Raw genomic sequence first — 6409 nt, 5'->3', positions numbered from 1 at the left:
TTTAAACAAATATTACAGAATTTTTAAAAATACATTTTGGATACTGAAATGAACAAAAATTGTTAGAAATATCCGAAACTTATCTGAAATGTCCGAACTTTCAATTAATTAGTGTTTATTATTTAATAATTTTAAAAAATACTAGTGATAATTCATATATATATCCAATTTTTTCTCCAAAAATTCGGATATCAGAATTTTCGGATTCGGATATTTCAGGTTCATTTTTTTGCACAGCCCTACTCATAAGCACATAACTCAACGTTTAGGTTATTGTTTCAGATCTTTGAACTGATACAATATTATGCTGGTGTATAGATGAGAAACAGTTTAGTAATCAACGGGCTCATGAGGCGTATTCTTTTACGCTTAACGAGCTCGTTGTCGCAACACAAAATTTCAAGGATGCTAATCTGATTGGAGAAGGTGGATTTGGAAGAGTTTACAAGGGCCAATTAGTTTCAGGGAAAGTAAGTTGTATTGTTATAACTATGATCATAAGCATTTTATTTATATGATTGTGGAGTTAACTATTGAATTTGATTTACAGATGGTTGCGGTAAAGCAGCTCAACCTTAATGGTTTTCAAGGGGACCGGGAGTTCATAGTGGAGGTTCTTATGTTGAGTCTATTGCAACATTCAAACCTTGTTGCTTTGGCAGGTTATTGTGCACATGAAGATCAGACTATTGGTTTATGAGTACATGTCGCGTGGCAGCCTGGAAAATCATCTTTTTGGTATATAGCTGATTTCTTTTAAGTGCATAATAATATTATTGTTATATGAACTAATTACTAATCCTGTTAGAATAATTTGTTTTTTATAAGATAGAAGTGTTGGCTTTAAAGATTATGTCAACTCATACATTGATCTCTTATTATGTTTTTTAGGCTATTTTAAGTGCTAATTTGTTAACCCTTAGATGTATTTGTCACAAAAAAAGATCTTCAAAGATTCTGAACACTGCAATATTGTTGCATGGGTCAGTTTTGAACTCAACCCGAATTTCGGTTTTTGAGATTTTGATGATTGTTTAGTTTCGGTTTTGGTTTGTCGTTTGGGCTTGAATTTTTTTACCTAAATAATAACTTTTTGCCAATAACTCGGATACACTCTTTATTATATTCTTTTAAATTACTCAAAATTCAAATTTAAAAATGAAAATTTATTTTCGATTTTAATTACACACAAAACCGAAATTAACCAATTTTCTTATTAGCATGATATGTTTAATTTTCAGATCTAAAGCCTAATCAGGAGCCCCTGGATTGGAACACGAGACTAAAAATTGCTATTGGTGCGGCTCGTGGCCTAGAGCATCTCCATTGCAAAGCAAATCCACCAGTAATCTATCGTGATTTAAAATCTTCAAACATACTATTGGATAATGACTTCAATCCAAAGCTTTCAGACTTTGGGCTTGCTAAATTGGGGCCTGTTGGCGATGACACTCACGTGTCAACACGTGTTATGGGTACATATGGCTATTGTGCTCCCGAATATGCAATGAGTGAGAAATTAACTGTGAAGTCTGATATATTTAGCTTTGGTGTCGTTTTGTTGGAGCTTCTTACTGGTCGAAAGGCTATTTCGACAAAGAAATCGGGAGAGAAAAATTTAGTTTCTTGGGTGAGTTGACTTTTTTTTTAATTGTGGTTCTGGCCAAACTTCACCTTGAAACGGGCCAAAAAAAAACCAAAGAAAAAACCGACGTTTTTTATAGGTGTTCGTAAAGACAACTTTTGTTCGGTTTTGGTTTTGCATGTAATGAAAACCCAAAATTTGAACCGAACTGAATTGTTATATTTAAATTTTAGATGTAAATAATTTATAAGAGTTTGATAAATAGTGTAACCCAAATATATAATAATTAATTTGTTTTTTATTAACAAAAACTTTAGGTTCAAGTTCAATATTTTGAGCCAATTTAATTTGGTCCAAAAATTTTTAGTTGGAGTGCCAAAACCTAACGCCTTTTAAAGACGAAAAGTCCGGGTTTTAATTTGTTTTTGGCCCAAAATTGTCCCATTGACACTTATTAATAATAACGAAACTGGACTTTTGGTGATGTTTGACCCGCTCACTAGCAATGGGTCAAAGTTGTTTTTTTTTTCATTAAAGTTTTTGAATTTATGCAGGCACGTCCTTTTTTGAAAGACCGTAAGCAGTTTGTTCAATTGGTGGACCCGCTACTGCATGGTCAATTCTCCTTGCGTTCGGTGCACCATGTGGTTTCAATAGCTGCAATGTGTCTTCAAGAGGAAGCAAATTCTCGGCCCTTGATTAGTGATATTGTTGGTGCATTCGAGTTTTTAACTTCTCAAGTGAAATGTTTGAATACCAAAAAAAGTTTGATCGTTGACTCGCAACCATCACCGTCAAAACATGATGAGTTGGATGCCCGTGACCCGCCTCCATGATGTTTTTTTTTTGCTAATGAGGTTGCACCGTAAGTTATTTTTGTCAAAATGATTTGCTAGTTGCAACAAACATAAGACAGTGGTATTTAATGATTATTTATTGTTTATATTATATTGATTCATACAGGAATTGTACTACTTTCCTACTATACTATGCGGGTAAATTTATATATCAAATATATGATCTTAGTTTGATCTCATTTAGTTGACACCATTAGACATAAAAATATGCCTTGAAAAACTAGTTTTTGATTGAATGTATTACTGGTTAAAAAAAATATGTTAAATGCATTGTTATGTCCCATTGTCCTGTTATACCCTGCAACACGGCTCACAAGTTGATCTAGTTTGTTCACTCTTACAACCGGTCAACCGATAAAGAGAAGAGACCGCTTTTTCACCAGGCTTTTGGGGGTTGATTCACAAAAAACCGACACCTTATTTTTTGTTTGATCCATTTTTATCGAAACCGTCAACAAGAAGGCATATTTTCGGATTATATTTATATGAGCATTCTTATTTTATTATTAATTAAGTTAACAGGAATTTTTATTTATAAGTTGGTTGTGGCTCAATGGTAGAGACTCACTTTACAAGTGAGAGGTAGGGGGATCAAACCTCACTACCACCAACTTATATGGGAGATATGAGGGATGACCCTGGCTTGCCAGGGTTCGAGTCCTGATCTCACCCGGTTTTACCGGCTCCTCGCGGTCGTGCCGTTTGGCAGGCGTGGGGGTCGGGTTTTATCCGGTGAATCCCTCAACAGGTGGACCGCTAGGGGCTCCGTCCGTCCGGACTAGTGGCCGGCTCGGGCTACATTTAGCCAATGGGGGCCGTGTACGGGGTACCCGGCGTTACTTAGTTGACCGTTCAAAAAAAACAGGAATTTTATTTTAGTGTTAAATAAGTTAACAAGAATAAAATTGTATTGTTGAGTTCATAAGACAAAGTAACATTTTTTGGAATCCACATTGTATTTATGTATACATATTATCTAGCTAAAAAGCTTACTATCACAAATTCAAAGGTTTTTATAAAACCCAACCGTTAACCGTATAAAAGCAAACGAGATAACATCATCATCATCATCATCATCGTACTCAGTATATCCCACCAATAGCAATGCTATGGTAGGGTCTGAGGAGGGTAAGATGTAGACAGCCTTACCTCTATCCCATAGGGATAGAGATGCTGCTTCCGGTGAGACCCCCGGCTCGATAGTAGTTTTGAATCAAGCCTTGGACATAAGACACATAACACTCAATCATCGGGACACCGGCTGATTGGTGCATGTGCCCTTGTCTTTCGGCTATCAACGCCACCACATGATGCCTGATTAACCTTCCGCCACTTTTAACGTTATTTTCACGTGATTAGTAAAATAACGTCAAAATTAGTGCAATTTTACTTTTGCCCACCCAAGGGTTCACACATATATACATTATATGTGCGCACCGCAAAAGCAAACGAGATAACATAACCAGATAAATGGTTTGATCATAATTAACTAATAACTATGTACCATATACCTCATAATAATAAACAAGACAAAACCTTTGTTAAACAATGTTAAAAGATAACCGGATAACCTTTCTGTTACAACTAGAATAATAATAGTTTAGCCTAATATGTCAAAGTTATCAAAATGGAGTCGCTATATACCGAATTAACCAAACCAAAATGTTGAAAATGTAGCATGTAATTATCAATCTTATGTTTGATGTTTAATGGTGTTTTATTATTTTGTGTTCATATATGTGTTTGGATGGTAATTGGAGAGTTTGTGAACTTAATGACGGAAGACATAATCGATCTTGGGCTCGTGCTTGCAGCTTTGTTTCATGGGTTAGCTTGTTGTATAAACAATAGAGACTAAGGGTGGGAAATGGATATCATAACTATCACTAATCTTTCACATCTTCATTATATACCAGTTATCATCTTCGTCGAATTTAGTCTTTTTCTTCAAGATCATTAATTTTGTTGGTGTGATCACATCGGAAAGATAATAATATCACTAGTTCTCATCGTTTTGTATTCCTCTATTATTGCGTTGTTCTTGAGCAAAACAGTTGTGATTTAGAATTATCAATGTCGGATACATTCTTGCCATTTATACAAGTAGCTCTTGGTAGATCAATAGTGAATGTGAAAATGGATGTTGTTGAGTACAAAGTGTGCTGCAAATTGGAACCGGTTAAAGGTTGTTGAGACTGTTAAGTATCGCCTGAATTGCATTTGTTGACATTTGTGAGAAAGGAAATTCTTGTATCATAGAGCAAACTGGTAATGTACGAAAGGAATTTGATATTGCGTGTATAGAGGTATGGTACTAAAAAGACCCAAATACCCTTAAGTAACACCCGCGGGTCAACCAAGAGCACGTCACAAGTCACCTTCGGAACATATGAACCATCCGCATAAATCATCTGAGGAGGAAACACCCTTATGGCACATGCGGAAGCATCCTGGCACCCTCAAAAGTCATCCGCAAGAAAGAATACTCTTCCGCGTAAATGACCACGAGGTAATGCTTCGGGACAGCTGTCAACAACCAATTACCTTCTAGAAGATTTATCAAGATGCTTTCTTGAGCAATACGTGATCCCTTGGCTAATCAACTAATAACACCTGGCAAGGTCGTTATAACCGTGCACATGGCCAATATTACCCCCATCAACCAATGTTAGAGAGACGCGTGTCCAGGTTGTTATACATGCACATGCAACGTATAGGCTGAACCTACCATATGAGGACACGTGTCCAGGCGGTTATGAGAGCATCTTCTAAAGGGACAGCTGGCCCAATCACTTCCCCACACCCTTCGGCTATAAATACCCTCTCAGTCATCATAAGGTAGGCATTCACTCCCACTATACTCTCTCAATTTACTTAAGTACTTTATCTCCATCAGAATTGTACTTATTCTCACGCCGGAGGGTGGTTAAGGGAAGACCCCCCTCTTGTCATTCCCGTAACGAGCTCACGATGTCTGTTTTGCAGGTTCAAGTCATTGGACTTTAGGAGTTGTGTTCATATCGTATTGACAGTTAACCATACCCTACCCTGTGGACTCATTGGATCTAAGACCCGTCATGGGGAGTAGATCCGTGTTTCTTCAGCGTCTTATATATATAGATGGTTCCATAGCGCCACTTGGTGGACCACACCCATTTTCTTGATACGGGTAAGATCAACTAATGTTATTACCGTTGTTGAGGTTCCTAGGCTGGTACGTAGGACTTGGAAAGAAGAATCAAGACTTCATACAAGGCATTATCTAAAGGTTGTTGCTGCATATATATGATGGTTAATTCTAAAGATGACTCTTGTGTTCCTTTGGAATATGTTTTGGCTTACGCGTAGCTCACAAAGGCATATACTATGCATTTTGGAGGTTTTATTCTTCAAACACATTATTTAAAAGTCGAAGACCTTTCTGCATAGAGTATGCTCTCTAGAAGCTGAATTAAGTTCCAAGCCAAACATAGATGGCCAAAACAAAAATGGTTCAGCAGAGACCAAAATAGCCACTTTGACCATACAAGTTCATAGACTAACCCAACCCCTCAAGCAAAATAATACTCAAAATGGTCGTTTTTAAACGGAATGATCCACCATAATAGACCTGACATCCGGCAAATCTATCCGACACCCTTCCATTTTTTAACCAACCATATCTTGACACGTATACACTTAAACGGTCGGGCCCGACCAGATTTTAAACAACCGACCATTTAGTTTTGGCTCCAACCGTTTATAAAACAGTCGATCCGACGGTTTAATAAATGGTTGGCCAATGGATCTATTCCACCGGGCCTTCATATCTACTGAACCAGATACATCTTCAATATATATACTAAGTTGGAACCCAAATAGTAATTACCAACACATTTACGATCAAATAATCACTCTTAATCATAATCATTTTTACCATTTATCTATCAAATTGGTTTCAGAATCAAGCACTCATATAATCAATACA

At 36.8% G+C, this 6409-nt stretch overlaps 1 pseudogene; it reads left to right on the top strand.

Annotated features, from left to right (window-relative positions):
- Positions 1-290: 290 nt before the first annotated feature.
- Positions 291-2538, top strand: LOC143623886 (putative serine/threonine-protein kinase PBL21; annotated as a pseudogene).
- The last annotated feature ends 3871 nt before the right edge of the window (positions 2539-6409 follow it).

Source organism: Bidens hawaiensis, unplaced genomic scaffold, assembly GCF_021521415.1.
Source record: "Bidens hawaiensis isolate Kalapana, Puna unplaced genomic scaffold, B.hawaiensis_p1.1 tig00003587_1, whole genome shotgun sequence".
In the NCBI taxonomy this organism is placed as follows: domain Eukaryota; kingdom Viridiplantae; phylum Streptophyta; class Magnoliopsida; order Asterales; family Asteraceae; genus Bidens; species Bidens hawaiensis.
This window is presented reverse-complemented; position numbering and strand designations above follow the sequence as displayed.